The 21,952-nt window shown below is 37.9% G+C and overlaps 1 long non-coding RNA gene across 1 annotated transcript in view; it reads right to left on the bottom strand.

Annotated features, from left to right (window-relative positions):
• Nucleotides 1–21,606, bottom strand: part of LOC111538725 — a 196,523-nt gene extending 174,917 nt beyond the window's left edge. Inside the window, exon 1 of the long non-coding RNA XR_004229141.1 lies at nt 21,495–21,606. This is a non-coding gene — a long non-coding RNA (uncharacterized LOC111538725). The remainder of the gene's footprint in view (nt 1–21,494) is intronic.
• Between the last annotated feature and the right edge of the window lie 346 nt (nt 21,607–21,952).

Genomic DNA, 21,952 nt, shown 5'->3' with positions numbered 1-21,952 from the left:
TATATATATATATATATATATATATATATATATATATATATATATATGGACAGACAGCATTTTAGGCTATTCTTGCATTGCTGTAAGGAAATATCTGAGCCTAGATAATTTATAAGGAAAAGAGGTTTAATTGGCTCATGTGTCTGCAGGCTGTACAGGAAGCATGGCTCTGGCATCTGCTCAGTCTCTGGTGAGGTCTCAGGAAGTTTATAATCATGGCAGAAGGAAAATGGGGAGCAAGCATTTCACATAGTGAGAGAGGGAGCAAAAGAAGCAAGAGAATCAGGGGGAGGTGCCACACAGGTTTAAACAACCAGATCTCACAAGCACTCACTCACTATTGTGAAGACAGCACCCAGCCATGAGGGATCTATTCTCATGACCCAAACATCTCTCATCAGGCCCCACATCCAACACCGGGGATTGTGTCCCAACAAGAGAATTGAAGGAGACATCCAAAATATATCAGATAGATAGATAGATCTAAGATTGGTTAAGAACCAATACATTGATTTAATTTAATACAACCTAGCTTTCAACATATCATGACAGAATTAATTTAAGAATATGGAAACATGAATAATGCAGAAGCATATCAATGTTAAACTCTTAAGTTTAAAAAATAAGTTAATGATCCCAGCACTTTGGGGGGCCAAAGCAGGTGGATCATGAGGTCAGGAGATCTAGACCATATTGGCTAACACGGTGAAACCCTGTCTTTACTAAAAATATAAAACATTAGCCAGGTGTAGTGGCAGGTGCCTGTAGTCCCAGCTACTTGGGAGGCTGAGGCAGGAGAATGGTGTGAACCCAGGAGGTGAAGCTTGCAGTGAGCCTAGCTTGCGCTTCTGCACTCCAGCCTGGGTGACAGAGCAAGATTTCATCTCAAAAACAAACAAACAAACAAACAAAATAAGTTAATAAAGATGACAACATGAACGTATTTTTGAACAGAGTATATAAAAACTGATAGGAAAAATGCGAGGAAGCACATATAGAAAGATGTTTAGATACTTCTTTTTAGAGAGTTTATAAATGATTTCATTTTTTCTTCATAGTGATATTAATGTTCATATTTTGTTTAATCAATTCATAGAAAAAAGGCTTTACACTTTCATGAGGGTTGGTTGTACCCTTATGTAAACTTTAGTTGTCTTTTTTTCTGATTTGCATGTTGCTTGAATACGTTATTATATAATTGTCAAAAAATATATAAAATACTTAGGATTTCATGATTCTTATATTTTAAAACTGAATGAGAATTAGATAAATTAATGTGTCGTTCAGAATAAAATATGTGGGCTGCTGCAGAATTCGTATACTTCCTAATTGTCCTTCCACGATAGGAACACAAACCTACGCATGGGCTTACCAAGTTGGAGAGATACAGATGGAGTATTCTCTTGAAGGGAGATTCAGACCAATCTTCCTCCTCATTATAGTCTTCAAGAGTCTCTCCTGCCTCTGAACAAAGCCCTTTGGGCTCATGATGTGCTGTCCCCGATTGCAGAAATAGTCCCTCTATCAACCTGCTACATCATAAAATTCAGCCTGATCACATGGAGAAAATGTGACCTTCTGAGCAATCTGTCACTCTGGATAAAGTATCTCCTTATTAGAGAAGAGACTGTCTGTCCTCAGGGTACTTTGGAACAGTCAGTTGCTAACTCTATTTATACATTTTTCCTCATTGCAAGGTGAATAAAGGTAGACACCTTGCTGTGAGTCATGATCCAGCTATGCCATCTGGTTAATCTAAGACTCTAAATAAGATGTCACCAACATTTGCCTAGAGAATGTCATTTGCCTAGAGAATATCTCATTCTGTAGAGTCTGAGATATTACATTAAGGCTACCTTTGTTCTTTACCCTAAATATTCTCTCTAGGCTTCTCTCTCATAATGCTTCTATATTTAATCTGAGAGAGCAATGCTTACACTAAAAGAGGGGCTCATGTACTATAGGAGGTAATGGTAGCATGTATATTGAAGGGGGCATATTCTCAGGCCAGCCTCCTGCCATGATGAAAAGATGGGACATGAAGAGATCCAGCTGCACAGGCTCAGCAGCACTAGGGCTGGCTGCTAACTAGGTCCTCTGTACAGATCAAGGTGTCCTTGCAGGCAAAAAGTCCAGCCTCACATTTGGGCCTTAAGCAAAAGGCCATGATCCAGGCCAGCTGTTCATTCTGGAAATTCTGAGGTACGGCAGCAGGGAAGAATCCAGGCCCAGCAGTTTGGACGAGTGTAAGCAGACACACATTTGGCATCATGAAATGTACAGGCTAGGTAGCTAGACCATGGCCCTAAGCGGGGTTGCAAAGATAAGATTCCAGAGCTTGGAGAGAAACCTGAAGAAAAATTGACAGGGCCTCAGTTTTGTAGGGATTGGGATAATAGGTTAAGAGAACCTAGAGATATGCCTTAAGTGCTTTGGTTTGAATGAGACCTTAGGCCAATGCTGGCTCACAAGCAAGCATGGGAATGCTGAGCCCTTCTGTGCAAGGTTGGTCTAGGAGATGAAGGCAGATGATCTTGCAGGTGGCCATAGGGTAAAGAGATCAAGGCTAGGTGCGGTGGCTCATGCTTGTAATCCCAGCACTTTGGGAGGCTGAGGCAGGTGGATCACGAGGTCAGAAGTTCGAGACCAGCCTGACCAACATGGTGAAACACCATCTCTACTAAAAATACAAAAATTAGCCAGGCATGGTGGTGCGCACCTGTAATCCCAGCTACCTGGAAGGCTGAGGCAGGAAAATCGCTTGAACCTGGGAGGCAGAGGTTGCAGTGAGCCAAATCGTGCCACTATACTCCAACCTGGGTGACAGAGTGAGACTCCATCTGAAAAAAAAAAAAAAAAAAATCAAGTGAGCAGCTCTAGTGTTGCTTTCAGATGAGACCCCCACAGGAAAACCTGCCTTCTTTCTGAAGACCTATGTGCCTGGATCACATTTCGGTAATGAGAGAAAATGCTTCTATAAAGCTTCCTTAGTGATACCAACAAGCAAGTGTCACCCCGTCCTTGTCAGACCATTGGGGAAAATCCCTGACTTACAGAAATAACTTTGTTTTGTGATCTGCGCTAAGGTAACAAGGAAGAGAGACCCTGGTTTAACCTAAAGTCTCTGTCCTCATGATCGGGTCTCTCTGGTGTTCTTGCTGCACCTCATGGGAAGAAAACAAATAATAAATGAGCCCTAGAAATAGAAGCATAATCTTTCTAGCCTGTCCACTGCATATTTATTTTACTGTTTAATAGTAATTTTTCCAGCTAGAATATAAGCCCTGTGAGAGCAGGGATGGGGCTAGTCTTATTCACTGTGTCCTTGGGGTCTGATGGGTTCCTGGGTGAGTCTGAGTAGTCATAGGAGGGAGTGATTTCAGGAAGCTATAAGAGATTTTATTTTTATGTTAGACTTACCAGACTGGCACATGGCTGTTGGATCTGGCTACTACAGGAGAGAAGACAGATACTAGAGGCCTGAAATGCTGTGTGAGCTCATCAAGGAAGAACACAGACCAAAATGGAAAAGTGAGTGGGACATGGGATGCAGAGTTGAAGCCTGAGAGAAAGAAGACTATAGAGTCAGGCACCCCAGAGTGAGGCTAGTCTCCAGAGAGGCCTGAGATGGGGACAGGCTTGGAGGAAGAAAATTTCAAGTGTTCTCTTAGTAAAAGGAGCTTCCTCCAATAAAGTGAGCCCTTCCAGAAATCCAGTTTCTCATCTCATCTCATCATATAGTGATGTTGCTGATGGTAGGTACCCGACCCTGTCTCAGAGTAAGAATGCCAGTCATCAGGAACTCAACTGAGGGGATATTTGAAAAATCAATTAAAGCAATAAGCCAAAAGCAAAAGTAATTGCCAAGGACTGAACGACTTACTGCAGTAGTATAATCAAGAGGTCAAACTAGAGTTGACTGAAAGTATTGACTTCCCTCTTTCCATTTCCTTTCATGGAACAGAACACCTATAGCAGGGTGTCACTGCCTAGCAAGTCCTGAATGCAAAACTCACACAGTTTATGGACCCTGGGACCTGGCAGAGAGAGAGGAGCTGCCACCAAAGTGGGAAAAGAATAGGAATGGATTCTCCCCAGAGCCTTCAAAAGGGGCTGTCAATAGATGGATACCTGGGTTTTGATCACATGAAACTGATTGTGGATTTCTGGCCTCCAGAACTGTAATGGAATACATTTCTGTTATTCAAGCCACCAAACGTGTGGTAATTTGTTACAGCATTCATAGGAAAATAATACACCCTCTGCCACCAGCACCTTTATCCATGCTACCATGGCCTAAAAATGGTTTCTATAAAGTTTCAAGAGTCTCCTAACTGGTGTCCCTAATCCACATTATCCCCCAAACCATCAATTTCCTACATTACAGGTAAAAAGAACATTACATCTAAAAGTCATCTCATGATCTCTGATCATGTAATCCACTTTCCCTAGCTTCTACCACTTCTTCAAAGGTTTCTCATTGTTCCTAAAATACAAAAGAATTTTTATAACAGTTACATAATTTGCAGGCACCTTCATGGTCTAACTACTGGCTATCTCTCCAGCTTCATCTTACACTCCTCTTTTTCTTTTTTACTCAAGCAAACCAGCCACATTCATCTGCTTTATGCCTTGTGCACTCCTTACATTTCTTGCTTCATCATCTCTTCTCCCTCCTACCCACCCACATTTCACCCCAAATCATCTTTGATGTTATAGTATTGGGGGAACCAGCCCCCAATATTTCAACATAGGTTCTTTCTATTTTTCCTAAATGTCAGCCGGTCTGAGAAATAAAGAGAAAGAGTACAAAGGGAGAAATTTTACAGCTGGGCTGCTGGGGGTGTCATCACATATTGGTAGAACTGTGATGGTGACCTCGAGCTGCAAAACTAGCAAGTTTTTATTAGGGATTTTAAAAGGGGAGAGGGTGTATAAACAGGGAGTAAGTCACAAGGATCACATGCTTCAAAGGGCCATAAAGATCACAAGGCAAAGGCAAAGTAAGAATTACTGATGAGGGTCTATGTCCCACTGTGCATGCATTATCTTGATAAACATCTTAACGGGAAACAGGATTCAAGACAGACAACTGGTCTGACTAGAATTTCCCAGGCTGGAATTTCCCAATCCTAGTAAGCCTAAGGGTACTGCAGGAGACCAGGGTGTATTTCAGTCCTTATCTCAACCGCATAAGACAGATATTCCCAGAGCAGCCATTTATAGACCTACCCCCAGGAATGCATCCCTTCCCCAGGGTATCAATTATTAATATTTCTTGCTGGAAAAAGAATTCAGCAATATTTCTCCTACTCACATGTCTGCTTATAGGCTCCCAGCAAGAAGAAAAATACGGCTCTATTCTGCCCAACCCTGCAGGCAATCAGATCTTACGGTTATCTTCCCTTGTTCCCTGAAAATTGCTGTTCTTTTTCAGGCTGCACTGATTTCATATTGTTCAAACACACACAGGTTTTACAATCCATTTGTATAACAGTGGTCTGAGGTGATGTACATTTTCAGCTTACGAAGATAACATGATTAAGAGATTAAAGTAAAGACAGGCATAAGAAATTATAAGAGTATTGACTGGGGAAATGATAAATGTCCATGAAATCTTCACAATTTATGTTCTGAGATTGCAGTAAAGACAAGTGTAAGAAATTATAAAAGTATTAGTTTTGGGAACTGATAAATGTCCACGAAATCTTCACAATTTATGCTCTTCTGCTGGGCTCCAGCCAGTCCCTCCGTTTGGGGTCACTGACTTCCCGCAACATTACAGCTCATCTTTCCATACCTTCTCTGTCATACTCCTACCTCCCAAAGTCAAATCAATCTATGTTATGGTTTCCTAACATAATATACCTCTGAAGTTATACTTTTAATTAGTATGTGTTTGTGTGTGCTTGTGTGAATGTGTGCCTGTCTCCTCTCAGAGTGCCAGCTTTCAGAGTATAAACTCCATGATGGCAAAAATAATTTATGATTGTTCTCTCCATTATATCCTCTAACCTATCATAGTTGATGCTCAATCCATTGGATAAGTCAAATACACATAAATTAGGAGACTGCTGTCCCAATCATGGCTGTGCCACTGACTAGGGTGTTTCCATTAAAGAAATATCTGTCTTTTCTTATTGAAATTGATGTGTACACAGTGCAAATATCACCCACTAGGGAGTCTAACCATTTGGGAATAAATCATGTAAAGGGAGTTCTCCGTTTCTGGAAGATTGAATAGAGAGAATTGTGAATATTGCATTTGTTCCCATTTTCCAGATTAAATAATTGAGAACGAGAGAAGGCAGAGGTTCTATTCAGCATCACCCTCTAGTGGGTCTGGTTGCAAACTCAGATTTGTATACACTAAAATCACTACATTTCCTTAAAGTTTTCCTACTAACTCCTTCATACATATATACATACACATATTTTATATGTCTGTGTGTGTGTGTCTGTGGTGTATTCAGATACACAGAGACAGTAGATTATATATTGGGAGTATGTATATATGTATGTATATAAAGACATACACAGAGAATAAGATGACATATATGTATATGAATACAAATATCTATATATGTATATATGTATACATATATGTATAGATATTCTACACATATATTTTATATACATATATAAATGTATGTATATAAATCTACATATATTATGTGTATGTGTGTATATATGTATATTTATGCATAAATGTGTGTTTTTATCTATATATATGTGTGTGTGTAAGTGTATAGTCTCTCAAATAGACTATAATAAACTCTTTGAGCAAAGGGGCAGTGTTTTATAATTCTATGTTAAGTCTAACTGAAGCCCTAGTCTGGTGGTCTAATGCTTGGAGAATGTTTCAGGTATAGAGCTGGTGATCAAGGCAGCCAGATACAAAACCCCTGACATCAGGAGAGTCAGACACTATAGGGCAGAGATTATTTGCTCACTGACAGGTAGAGAGGTTAACTGGATCACTAAGTTCCCATATTTTCTTTGTTTCCCACAACCCAGTATGTAGCACCTCTAAATAAATATGGCATTAGACAGCTTTGCAATAAAGTTTTAAAAATTCAAAATCTGCTTTTAATTCCAGTGTTAATTAAAGCCAGATTTCCCTTAAAAACTTAGGAGGAGAGATTTGCTCTCAGCTCACTCCCTTCCATTCTTAATAGACATACGAAGATAGACCTTCAGATGCATAGGTTGGAAGAAAAGTTTAATCCTCTCTAAGTCATATCAGGTTGGGTTGTGAAGGAACCTTACATATCCTGACATCCTCTTCAATTGGCTCCCCTAGTATGACCATACTGTTGTTTCCTGAGAGACTAATGCTGCTGTAAAGAAACTCAATATTTGATAAACAATTTCCTGAGAGACTAGTGCTGCTATGAAGAAACTGAATATTTGATGAGCAACATTTGATGAGCAAATGAGAAAACCTCTATTATTTTCAAGAAGTAACAAATAAGCAACAAAAGTAAGGCCCAGAAAGCTTCAGAAAACATACTGCTTGGGAGAGGAAAAAAAGAAAAAAAAATGTACTTTCTCTTTTGTACTTATATTCTCTTACATTCTCAATTGTACTTGAGATATTCACTAATCCTGTCTTGGTCCAGATCCTTTAGAGGCTAAATATCAGATGTGTAGGGTCAGCTTCCAGGAGGGTCACGACAGAGAACCTCTCTTGGCTGAAACACTAATTTCAAACCTGAATTTCAAGTGATTACGAGGGATACTAAAACAACATATGGATCTTTTTTTTCTGGAGAAGAGTACACACTGGGTATAAAGGGGTTCTAGAATCTGACTACTTCCAATTTTGTTCATCCTGCCTTCATACAAGAGTAACAGCCCATTCTTGGATGGACAGTTTAGAACTTATAAACAATTTCATTTATAATGCTTTAGAGTAACTCCGTATTGAAGTTACCTTGCAATGAATCCTCTGGGAATTCAAATATTCCCTTTATTCTGTGAAAATCTATGACTCTCAAAACTATGCTAATTTATTGCATGAGTTTATACTGGTATACGATTACCTACAGCTTACCTGTAGTTCAACTCTACTCATCCTTATTTATGTGTGCGCTTCATTTTAAATGGTGAGTATTAATTTCATTTTAATACTCAGTGTCTTTTGCTATTTGGTCTGTGCCTTTTTGCTATCTATGTGTCTTCTTTTTTTCCTGAAATCAGTTGCTTCATATTGTCACTTCTCATGTTGTCACTCTAAAAATAGGATATAGAAAATGCAGTTTCAAATCATGTAGCCAATTAGCACTGGAGTTATCACAGCCTGACAGCAGGCAAAAAGGAAAAAAAAAAAAAAAATCAAAACTATTTAAACCATAGCTTTAGTAACATCCCAGGACCAGCTGTGAGAAGAGAGGTTGTGCATGCCTACGGCAGAAAAAAACACCAGAGTGGGGAATCCCAATTAACTGGGCAAGTGAAATTCAAAATTCATTACTTTCTTCTTTTTTTTTCGAGATGGAGTCTGACTAGATCGCTCAGGCTGGAGTTCAACCCACCTCCCGGGTTCAAGCAATTCTCCTGCTGAGGCCTCCCGAGTAGCTGGTCTTACAGACAAGTGCCACCATGCCTGGCTAATTTTTGTATTTTTAGTAGAGATGGGGTTTTGCGATGTTGGCCAGGCTGGTCTCAAACTCCTAACCTCAAATGATGCTTCTGCCTCAGGCTCCCAAAGTGCTGGGACTACAGGCCTGAGCCATTGCGCCTAGCCCAAAATTCATTTTCTTAATGCATTTAGTTTGTTTTTCTATTATGTATTTCTGATGGAGAAGATATAAAAATAAAACTTGTGAGTAAAATTATTTCTGAATGATTGTACATATATATCTAGAATTCAAAATATTTTCAAAGGAAACTCCAAGACACAGGGCAAATATTGTCGTTCTTTATATTTTGTAGCTTAGCTGCCAATCATTGAGGATTTCAACCCAAAATAGGCTATAAGTCCATTTGAGAGACATGAAGGTCCTAAAATTAAAACAAAACAAAACCAAACTTCAAGTAGTCTTAATAGGAAGAGGGTCTGCCATTGTCTGTTCAGTTTCTACATTCAACTCAAGTAACACTGAGTCTAATTATTTGCTTTGAGGGATACTAAGACTCACATCTGTTAATTAACAAAATAAATCTGTAAATTAACAAGGCAGAAAATGCTGTCTATTTAAAAACAAAATAGCCGGGTGCAGTGACTCACGCCTGTAATCCCAGCACTTTGGGAGGTTGAAGTGGGCGGGTCACTTGAGGCCAGGAGTTTAAGACCAGCCTGGCCAACATGGTGAAATCCTGTCTCTGTTAAAAACATGAAAATTAGCCAGGCATGGTGGTTCATGCCTATAATCCTGGCTACTCAGGAGGATAATGCGGGAGAATCGCTTGAACCTGGGAGGCAGAGGTTGCAGTGAGCCGAGACGGCGCCACTGCACTCTAGTTCGGGCGACACAGCGAGACTGTATCAAAAATAAATAGATAAATATAATAAAATAAAAATGAAAACAAAATAAAACAAACAAAATAAACAAAAAATAATACCCAGTCCAGTGAAATCTGTACTACGAATATGCAATCAATGCTGTCACTGTAACAGCAGCATACAAGAAGAGGGAAGGCTAGGCTGTTGGCATCGGATATGGTTGCATATGAAGCATTGATAATGTGCTTTCTTCTCTTCTTTCATGGTATGTGTCTTCTGCTGCAAAGAAAGGATAAGATCTCAAAGCAAGAAACTTCGTTCTGTTCAATCTGTGCTACACGCTGTTAGCCAGCTGGCTTGTCCAAAGTTACTCCTCCTGCTTGAGTGGATTGATAGTAAGCCCCACTTCCTAGGCTGGATAACAGCCTAGGGATTTTACAAATCCCATTATGCCATACACTTCTCTCTTTCCATATGCACAAAAGTTGTGAATATTCATCCAGTGCCAGGAGCATTTGATTATTTCTGTCTCCCCTACTAGGCTATAAGCTCCATTAGTACAAGGATGTGTTTTTGTTTGTTTGTTGTTTGTTTCACTTTTCTAGAAGCTATTCCTTTTAGTTATCTATTACAGTGCAGCAATTTACCACAAAGCCTAGTGACTATAAACCAGTGTGATGATTACACACAAAAAAATTAGAAAATTACCACATATGGCTGTATATTTAAAACAACTGAAAGTAAGAACACAAACAGACATTTGTAAGACCATGATCATAGCCACATTATTCACAATGGTCAAAAGGTGAAAGCAACCCAAGTGTCCATTGATGGATGAATGGACAAAGAAATATTATTCAGTCTTAAAAAGGAAGGACAGTCTGACACATGCTGCAAACTAGATGAAATTTGAAGACATAATGCTAAACAAAGTAAGCCAGTCACAAAGGAGCAAATACTGTATCATTCGACTTATATGAGATAACCTGGAGTAGACAACATCATAGAGACAGAGAGTAGAATAGTGGTTGCCAGAGGCTGGGGAAAAAGTGTAATGGTGACTTGTATTTAATGATAAGGAGCAACAGTTAGGGAAGAGGAAAATATTATGAAGATGGATGGTTGGTGATAGTTGCATGTTTTAGTCCATTTACACACTGCTGATAAAGACATGCCTGAGACTGGGTAATTTATAAAGAAAAAGAAGTTTAATGGACTCACAATTTCATGTGGCTGGGGAGGCCTCACAGTCATGGCAGAAGGTGAAAGGCATGTCTTACTTGGTGGCAGACAAGACAGAATGAGAGCCAAGCAAAAGGGTTTCCCTTTATAAAACCATCAGATCTCATGAGACTTATTCATTACCACAAGAACAGTAAGGGGGAAACCGCCCCCGTGATTCCATTGTCTCCCACTGGATCCCTCTCACAACCTGTGGAAACTCTGAGAGCTACAACTCAAGATGTGATTTGGGTGGAGACACAGCCAAACCATATTATTGCACAATAATGTAAATGTACTTACTATCACAGAAGTCCATGGTTAAATTTTATGTAAATTTTATGTTTTGTGTATTTTGCTATGATAACATACACACACACACACACACACACACACACACACACACACATATTACGTCACAGTTTCTATGGGTCAGAAATTTATGCATAACTTAATGGGTCCCCTGTTTCAGGGTCCCTCGCAAAACTGCATCCAGGTGGCACTGACTAAAGGTCTCATCTGATCTATGACTGAGGAAGGATCCACTTCCAAAGTCGTGTGGTTGTTTGTTGAGTCAGGACCTCAAAGTCTTTAGGAACAAAAGCCTCAGTTCCTAACTGGATATTGGTTGCAGGCTATTTTTCTGTTCCTTGCTATATGGTCCTCTTCAAATGTCAACTGACTTAATCAAGACAAACCAGCCAAGAGGGCAATAAAGAGAGCAGCAAGACAAATGTCACAGTATTTTGTAACATAATCAGAGAAGTGCATCCCTTAATGTTGTCCTATTTTTTGGTTATAGCCAAGTTACTTAAGGAGAAGCCATTACAAATAGCCATAAATAGCAGGAGGTTAGGTAGGACTTACTGGGACCGGTTTAGAAGTCTCTCTAAGAAGACAGGTAATAGGAATGTGTGAGAACTCCAAAGAGAGGTTGAGTCCTCTCACAGACAGGCGGTCATTGCTGAGCAGTAGCTCCACCCTGAACCCTGAGTCTTTAGTAAGGAAAGATGAAATTACAGGCTGGGGTCATGTCAGAGCCAGCCTCCAGAAGGAAGTCAATTTTGTTATTTTAGGAAAATAATGACCAGCTTTCTGGGTTAGAGAATGTATAGAGCCTCAGACTAGTGCCAGGATGCAGCAGCATTTAAGAATCAGTCCAGTTCAAATGCTCTAAACCTTGCTGAATGGGTTATGCAGACATTTGTGGTTGAAGCCTAGGCCTTAGATTTTTCTAATTACTTTCTGTAATGGCTTTATAATTGGGATGGATTCCAAGTTAATTGTCTGACAGGCTTCTTTGGTTAAAAATTCTGACTGAAAAATATTCGCCAAGGCAATTCTACTTGCCATCTTTTCTGCTGATAAGATTTGAGAATTATACTTCTGGACTAAGGGCAAGGGTAGCTTCTCAAGAGCTCCAATGCAAGGTATTTTTTCTGACTCTTGAGCAAAGACATTTCTGGGTGATCAATGTAGCCTTTTTGACCAAGAACCTTATTTGGCGATATGGGGAGTAAAGGTGATAATACAGCTAGAGTGGAGAAACAGAGGAGAATATTTTGTTTATTTTTATGAAGAGTCATCATTGCTTTTTTGTTTGTTTTTTCAAAGTGGGATGCTCAATAAAGGCAGGGGGAAAGCATGTCACCTAGTGAAAGCACAAAAAGGCACATCAAATAAATAAAATGGACCCCAAAGAGCGTCTCCTCAACCTGAAGCTGTCTCCTCCAATGCTGTGCATGGCTATCATTTGTTCTAAGTGACAAGAACTTCAGATTCCAGAAAACAGTAAGCTCTTAGTCCAACATTTTGTAAAACAAAAAATGACATCCTCTCTCTATCTGAATCAAATACCCCAACTATGTGAATAGTTAATATGAAAATATTTACATGCATAATAATACTGACAAACCCCATGCGTGTATTTGCAAATTGCATATGTATTTACAAATACCAAGGACTTTTCATTTCAGTTTCATTTTTCATAAGGATTTTTTATCTCAATACGAAATCAATGTATAGAGTGGCCATAGTTATCTTCCTGTAACTCCATCATAGGAGATTATTATTGTTAGGTAAAATGACACACAGATATGTTAATTTCGTCACAATATTTTTAGGGATGAGGACGGGTAGACATAAATGGGGAAGTTTCTAGTGGATTACCTTCCTTAACTCCGTGGAGCTGTTTCACTTAATCAGCCTAAAAAATGCAGTTGGATATAGAACCCTGCCACTGAAGCTCTAAGTAACATGAGGAGGGTGCCTTAGATATCCTATAAGGAATGTGAATTCAAACAACTGGGAACTAGCCAAGCCTCACCTTCATCAACAAGTAGCTTGTTTCTAGTCTACTTTGCTGGCTGTAAATCTACTGTAGTTCAATCCTATATGAATGAAAAATAATCAATAACAAAGGCTTTTATAGCAAAGAAGCCAAAATTTTAGACAGATGTAAGATGTCTTCATCAAAAAGATGATAACAATGTAAAAGGTTTGCCTTTACTGACTCTGCTTTAAAAAAAAAAAAATTCTGTCACTCCAAACAGTTCAAATGTAAAAGTGATACTATTTTCCATTTTTTCATCTGGGAATTCATACCACCTCCCACTGGTTTAAATGCAATGTCTTTAAAAAAATTTACTATTTCCAGTGTTTCAAACATCCTCTTTTAAATTATGTTCAGTCTAAAGACTCATTCTCTATGATAAAGTAAGCTATCTTTCTTATTTCTTTTTGGAATACCCTGAACTTGCTTATCAATCTTGGAATGCACTTGGGACACCAAACCTCAAAAAATACATTGAGGTCTGAAATTTTCTAAGAGAATTTCTCAGCACACCAAGACTCACTTTCTGAAACCATGCTCTTGAAACCAGGCAACTCCAAAGGCTCTTCCTCCTTTTCCTCAAATTTATTGTCAAAAATTTGTGAAATTATTTGTAGAAACAAACAGAGTAAAAACCAGAATGTGTTCCTGTCAACATACAGTTTTGCTTTAAAATCTAGTTTCTCTTCCTTCTCATTTATCTGTCTTAAACACCTTCCTGAAAGATTCAGTCTTATATTTTGTGTATACTCTAGAATGCGTGAGTTATGTAGAATCCTTAAGTTTGGCAATAGCATGTCTGATTCCATTTACATCCTGTAGAGGAAGAATGGAATTACTGTTTATACAAAATTATATTATGTCCAGCAGGATATTTTTGATGACCCAACACAAGAAATGCAATAAAACACTCAAGTGAGAGGTCCAAAATGGCTTATTCTTTTATACATAGACAGTCAAATTGGAAGGCTACTGCATTTTGGTTCCAACATACTGTTTTACTGTAAATGATAAACACTTCGATAGAAGAAAGATATTTTGTTAGACATTTAAGTAAACGCCAATTTTCCCACAGTTTTTTTTTTTATTTCTAATATGTTTTGTGTAATGATTTCTTATATCGTAGTGCATTATACTTACCTCAATAAAATAAATTTTCCCAAAACAGGGATAGAATTGGTTTAAGTAAATGTGTATTCAAGTTTAATTCTATGTTTAAGCTCAAACAATCTCTTTCGGTAAGAATTTAAACACACACACACACAGACATACACATAAATACACACTGAATTTTTCTTGATAGGTTTATGGAAAACTAAAAATTTCTGACTTTTCCTGTACTATGTATACATTATTTTCCCCCTCTATTATCTCCCCACCCATATTGATATAAATATAAACATCATATATATATGTATGTATCTCCCCATATATTTCATGCTTGAGTTTCCATTTAGAGATTCAGTCCCAATTCTATACACAAATATGGTCAAAACTTGAAACACATAAGCTTACTTTAAAGAATGACTCATTGCTGCCCATGAAGCTATGTCAATACTTATGCAATTCCCTTTCCTTTCAAATTTATCTTTCCATACTCTGCTTCATGAGACTGTGCAAACAACTCTTCTCTGTCATTAGATGGCTTCTTCTTAAGTCCCATAGAAAAATGCACCAAAGGAAGACAAAGACAGGAGGAAGAGAAAAGGAAGGGCTCCTTTCCATTCTGTTCACTGTTTCTGTTTCTGTCAGCAAGTCACTTACTCTAGAAGCAGCAGTGTTAAAGGATCTAGTTTCTTTTGATATTCCTGGAACTAGCCTCCTCCGAGGCAGCAGAACCAAGTGAGCATGGTTTATGGGAATGGTTTGATGCTTTACTTGGCACTGAATATAGCAGTGAGTTCTTTACTAAAAGAAAATGGGAAAATGGCAATCCATGGCACTCAGTTTCATTACAATTAATGTCACCTGTGGTTGATTGTGACAAAGATCTTAACAGAGCAAGTGCTTTGGGCACTAAGTGGCAACTGCACTTTATGTTACAGAAATAATAAAGGCTATAAAGACTGTGAGTAAGATGGCCAATACTCACTGCTCTGGAGCTTTCAGAAAGAAATTATGAACCAAGTCTCTAATCTCTGAGATCAACTCAATGGCTAAGTAACAGAAAGCTTCAATGGTGGCCTGAAACTAAAATCTTATTTCTTGCAATTATCTCTAAAAAATAAATCCAAATTTTATTCTGTGGGTTGAATGACTATAAGATAACATGATTTACAGTCACAAAACCCCTCATGTGGTTGTTGGAACATTGGAAAGAAGTAGGAGCCTCAACCTTGGAATAAAGACATCTGGATGGATTTAGAAGAAAATGAACACCTTAAACACCTGAATCATTCAGTGCCTTTTCTAAAAAAAAAAAAAAAAAAAAAAAAAAAAAAAAATCACAGTATATAAAAACATATTTTTAATCTTTTTGCATATTCTTCGAATACAGAGCTTATCATTTGATATAAATACAGCTCATAATTCATAGCTTTTTGACCTTCTTTTACATTTTTTTTTCTTTCCTCCTTCAATTTACAGTGATATCTACTCTTGGCAAAGCCAACAGCTTTAAACTAAACATTTCCACCTACCCCAAACCTGTATCTTTTCAAGGGTCTCCTACTAGGTTAACTTCTTTTTATCAAATTAATTACCAATTCAGTTCAGGTCAGAAAAGATTTCAGAATTTACACATGCCTATAATGATGCTAGACACAAACACTGATATTGAAGTAAGCTTCCCACCTCTGCATCCCCTTTCATTTTTTTCTACTCCATCTTAATAATCTCCTTATCAATCCTCCTCCCTTATTTCTTCTTTTTCTCATAAAGGTACTATTTTTGGTCAGTATTCTAAGCTATTATCTCTAGAGAGCCTATATACAATGTATAACATAAAGAAGATACCAACATAACCCAAGACCACGGTGAAGAAAAAAGTTACATACACTGTCTTAGATACCATCTGATTCACTTTGTTTTTAAAATTCCTGTAGTTGATTGACTCAAAATATCTCAGTAAGCAGAATTGTGTAACATAATTGTTCCAATCTTCTTTCCAGAAGTATTTTCCCTCTAGAGGTAATGGTTTGATACTTGATATTTATCCTAAGGAAATATATCCACCGTGCCATCATATCATATATGATGTTATATAATTTGTTTTCTCTTCAGTCTATGTAATGCTGTAATGTAATAAATGCATCACTGACCCCGTCTGATGGCACTGCCAAGCTCCTCTGTTTGGTAAAAGAGCCTGAAACAATAGTAGTTATATGCTGACTTATTGATAATGAAGAAAAATTCCCAAGGCAAGGCTAATATTTACGTATCAAGAGCCCATTTGCATTTAGAAAAATTTTGTGTTCTTAACATGAAAAAAAATGTTTTCACATTTGTTTTCCTATCCTGGAAAAATTATTAAACTGAATAAGTAAGCAGAGATGAGCTGCTTGATACCCCAACCTCTATGAAATTGAAATGTATAACACCACAGGCCTTATTTCATTTTGGAGACTTACTGGTTTCAGACATTTAAGGAAATCCTTCACAGGTGATTAGTTGACAACTAAGGTAACTTAACAGAGACCTCAGTAGCCACACCCAACAAAGAATAGAGATTTTTCATATTTGGATTACAAAAGTAATTAACAGAAAATCTATAACAAAAAATAAAAACAACAACAAATCCTGTGAGGGAAATCTGATTTCCAGAATTGTCATATTGCATTATGTATTAATATAATGTCCAGTTTTCCACAGAAGATTATGAGACATGTAAAAAAAAAAAAAAAGAAAGTATGGCTCATATGCAGAAAACCAAAAGCAGTCAATAGACTTTGTTTCTGAAGAGGCATAGACATTGGACTTACTAGACCGAACAGTTATTTTAAATAGGTTCAAAGAACTAAAGGATACTGCATCTAAGGAACTACAGGAAAGTATGAGAATGATGTCTTGCCAAATAGAGACAGTCATTATGTAGACAGAAGCTTTAAAAATGTACCGAAGAGGAATACTGAAGTTGAAAATTCAGTAATGAGACTGGGCACAGTGGCTCATGCCTATAATCCCAAAACTTTGGAAGGCCAAGGCAGGCAGATCACCTGAGGTCAGGAATTTGAGACCAGCCTGGCTAACATGGTGAAATTTTGTCTCTAATAACAATATAAAAATTAGCTGGGCATGGTGGTGGGCACCTGTAATCCCGGCTTCTTTGGGAGGCTGAGGCAGGAGAATCACTTGAACCCAGGAGGTGGACGTTATTGCGGTGAGCTGAGACTGCACCATTGCAGGGGCAAGAAGAGGGAAACTCCGACTAAAAAAAAAAAAAAAAAGAAAAAAGGTAAGAAAATTCAGCAAGGAAATTAAAAAGTCAGTAGAGGGAACTAAAGCAGATTTGAGCAGGTAGGAAATTAATACTCAGAGAACTAGAATATAACTCAATTAAGAGTATCCAGTCCCAGGAACAAAAAGAAACAATAATGAAGCCAAATTTAAAGAGCCTCAGCATCCTGCAGGGAATCAGCCAGCATCGCAACCTGCACCAGGAAATCCCAGGAGGAGAGGAGAGACACAACTGGAGGCAGTTGTATGACACGTTCGTAGTGATAAAAGAAAAATACTCTCCATGAAGAACTCTTATCTCCCTTGAAACTCCATCAAAAATGAAAGTGAAATTAAGATACTCCCACATAAAGAAAACTGACACTCCACAGCTAGTAGACTTGTCTTACAATAATTACTAAAAGGGATATTTAAAGGCCGAAATTAAAGCAAACTAGAGAATAACCACTTCTGTATAAAGAAGTAAAAAAGCAGAGACAGAGATAACCACTCCAGTAGTCTGAATGACTCCATCATGGTAAACTCCTTCCCTCTTAGAGCCACCCTCCTGACATAACAATCTCTTGTTTACCTAATGCTTGTCAAATGTATTTCCATTGCTAAAATACCAGTGATTCATGGAAAAAATGATGGAGAAAAGTCATACCTTTCTTTTATGTCTGACCTACTTTTGAATTTTTGCATTGCTTTTTCTAATTACTCTTTCTCTTGATCACATGGGACAAAGATATTCTCATCTAGACCCTGCCATAAATCTAAAACTTTGGTTTTGGGGAGCAGGTAAAAACATCTAGAGCAACCTGCTGTCAGACCCACTTCATGCACAAGGCAACTAAGATCCTGCAAAGGTGATATGATGTTTTCCAAGTTTATGTAAATAATACTATTCCCTGTCTCCTAGTGCAAGGGTTCTTGTAACAGTAAGACTGCATTTTTGTAATGCAGCTATATCAAGCCAGCAGCTTATGGACTTTCTGGTGACGAGGATATTCTTTTTGAGACAATATTTTAAAATCAGAAAGCTTCACATAAAACTATGTAGAAACAATTGAGAGATACTGTGGACCTTAGTCCTGTGTCCCAGGTAACACTTATAAGGCTGTTGCTTTGGGTTCCTGTAAATAGCTCAGTGGTACCTATTATTTTTATGTCAGATAACTCTGCCCATACACCCTGTCTGACTCCCATACACATGTCTGACATTTATCTTTGCAAGCCAACGTTGGTATCATACACTTTTACAAAAAATTCAGTATCTCCTATAATACAAGTAAGGCAATACAGAACGGGAATGTATATACACACAAAAACATTTACATAGACATATACACGATTGCACACCTACAGATTAAGTTACCTACGTTTATCATGTGGTTCAAGTGATGGCAGACAAACATGAGGATTCAGAGGAGGCTTTGGAGTTAAACAGTCTGGATTCAACTTTCACTTTTATCACTGAGTAACTATGTAGCACTGGGAAAGTCTCTTGAACTTACTGAGACATGGTTTCTTAATTTGCAAAATGAATATGACAGCATTTTGGAGGAAAAAAAAAATAAAGAAACTGTGTGAAACTTTTAGCCAAGTGCCCAGTGTTCATGACTGAGATTTCTGGCAGACTGGGAACTAGCACCAAGGTCTCCTGACTTCCAGGCAGAGATTTTCCCATCATGTCACTTTTTTACACTCACTATCTCTTATGTGTCACCCTAGTCCCTAGTCTCGGCTGCTGTGTAATTGTAAAAGATTCATGAGGTGGGAAGAGTCTGAAAGGTCTCATAACCAAGCACTTTATGAGTGACTGAACATTTTTGACATTCTGTGCTAACAAAAGCCACCCTCAAAGATTTTTATATGGGGAAACTGGAGATTGCCCTGTGTGGGCAGTGGCTCACTGAGTCATATATCCAGTTTGATCCTGAATAGGACTACTGTAGATGGTTTTATGTCTAATTAGCCATGACTGTTAAAGACTTAAAAAAAAAGAGAATAATCAAATTTTCTGCTTCACTAGGTCAATCAATGGCTATGGAAGTGCAGCTGCTCTCCTTTACAAATGCTTCGAAGAGTTTTTCACAATTCATTGGACACCTAAGTGGATGATTTTACCTCTGTTGAACCAATGATTTGTAAAATTTATCTGAATCCCAAATCCAGACCACTCAATTCAATGTCTAGACGCAACCAGGCTTCACATTCTCAATTTTCTCCCTTCTTTCTCCACTTTCAGGCATTTGCTCTGAATCTTACAATGCCTTTGCTGATTGTGTGACCAAATAGCACATAAGAAAACTCAGACTGAGGGCTCAGACATGCTTTTTGAGACAGTATTCCCTAAGCCTCTGGAACCTCGTAAATGAAAGTATCTGAAGCTTGCCTGACAACATTCCTCAAAGTTTGGTCCTTGGCTTACCTGCCTCAGAATTACTTGTTGTCAATTATAAAAACTACAAAAATAACATGCAAAAAAATAAAGTAAACAAGAAAATGAATTAGAGAAAAGGAGAGAATAAAAGAAACCTTTCAAGTTCATACCGAAACAATCTTCGCAATCTCTGGAGGGAAGACACAGGAATCTGCCTTTGTAACACATGCATGTCTGATGTCACTGATGCACAGAGAACTATGAGATTTTCTGAGAAATTTGCTCAATCAATGAATATTTAGAGTAGTATGACAGTTTGAGAATTGTTTGAAATGTATGGAAACTATTGGAATTACTTCAGCAACACATCTTACAATGTAGGAGGTATCATGGAGACTTTGAAGTTATAGGACCAACCTAGGAGTGTACAGTGCTCTTCAACTCCTTGCGTACAATAAAACCAGAAGCTAATGAGTACAGTGGGTAATGCAGATGATAAGTGTCATGAATTCTGTGATGAAGAACTAATAGTGAACCAGAATAATATGAAAAGGGGTAAAGGAGGTGACATGATTTAAGACAGGCCTTTAAATATAGTCAAAATTTTAAAGAAAGGACAGAAAAAGACAGAATTTTGCATATACGGAGGGACAATGTGGATAAATGGGAGGAGATGCTAACAGTATGTTGTTTAGGGATGATGGAAAAAGACATGAATGAACAAAAATAAAGAAACTGCAAATATGTACACTGTTTCCAAAAGTAGTAATGGCAGGAATACTTTTTGTGTTGCACTGTAGTATCCTGTATTGATGGAAATCTCTAGATCCAGTTTATGGTGTACCCAGTGTGAAACTGACTGAGATATTTGACCCTCAAAGACTCCTCCTCCAAAGTAGACCAGTTCCACTTTGGGCTTAAAGTGATGTGAAGCGGAGGCAAGACAGAGTGAAGGTCCTGAGATGGCAACCAAAACCTCCACAAAGAGCAGGACAAAATGGAAAATGATGAACAGACTAAAGGCAGAGACACACCCACCTCTGCTTGTCTTTCTGTCTGGAACCCAAAGGGCTACCTCTCCACTCTGGAAACCAAAGGATCATGTCTGAAGAAATTTGTATGTGTATGAGGATCAACCTACAAAACTTAGCATTGTAAAATATTGTTGAAATGGAAACTGGAAATCATATTCATTTTATTTAAATCTAAAATAGAGAATTATATTTTTCTCAGTATTTAGTATTGGATTTAATAGGTTTTTTGTTGTTTTTGTTTGTTTGTTTTTTGGTAAATCCTGGATAGCTTGGAAGATCTACATATGATGAACATGTGTTTTTTTTCTGGTTTGTAAAATCGAAGAAATAATGTTTTTATTCTTTCTCTTTCCATCCCCTGACTAGATCAGTATTGCTCATTAACACTGTTCTGCAGCTGTAGTTAGTGGTGAGGTGTTATTTGAGTATGGTGTGTGGGCACTCATATAGATTTATCTGCTGAAGTTGCTTGAATTTGCAGTGGCAAGTGGAAGCAAGGCTTACATGGGAGAGACTTCTGGTTGCTGTTCTCTGCCTATTTCTTATAGTAAGGCTTCATTTCTATTGGGAGTGAAAGGTACTACCAGACTTTATCCAAAATATTGGTCTAAGCATCACAACTACACGGGATATTCGTGTACACAATTTGCACACTGGAAATGCAGTTTTCTTAAATCACCCTATATACATTTCTCCTACCTTTCATGAAAAGTACTTTAATTTCTCTCTTGGGTTCAATAACTTCCCTGCCCTCAGGCTGTGTTCTTTCAATGGGGCCGATCCCACTCCATTTCCAGAGATGGGCATAAGACTTAAGCCCAAGCCAAGAAACACATTTCATTCCCTTGATTATAAACATTGAGGTGAGGGTAGTTATGAAATCACATTGGGGCTGATTTGAACCAATCAGAGGAGAGATTGATCAGAAAAGAGAAAGATTTTTTTAAATTGTTATTTTTCTTCTTTTTTTCCTGGATTTAATACTGCATAGAACCTATCTGAGAATGAAGCCAGCACAAATAATGAGAGAAGAAGACTGGAGATAAATTTCATGAATGATATCATTTGACTCCTAAGTCAAACTATGCATGAGGATAAATGTTATCTTGGACTTTTTAAGTTTTATTGCAAAACATAGTTTTATTATACTTCTGGCA

Source organism: Piliocolobus tephrosceles, chromosome 9 (genome assembly GCF_002776525.5).
Source record: "Piliocolobus tephrosceles isolate RC106 chromosome 9, ASM277652v3, whole genome shotgun sequence".
In the NCBI taxonomy this organism is placed as follows: Eukaryota; Metazoa; Chordata; class Mammalia; order Primates; family Cercopithecidae; genus Piliocolobus; species Piliocolobus tephrosceles.
This window is presented reverse-complemented; position numbering and strand designations above follow the sequence as displayed.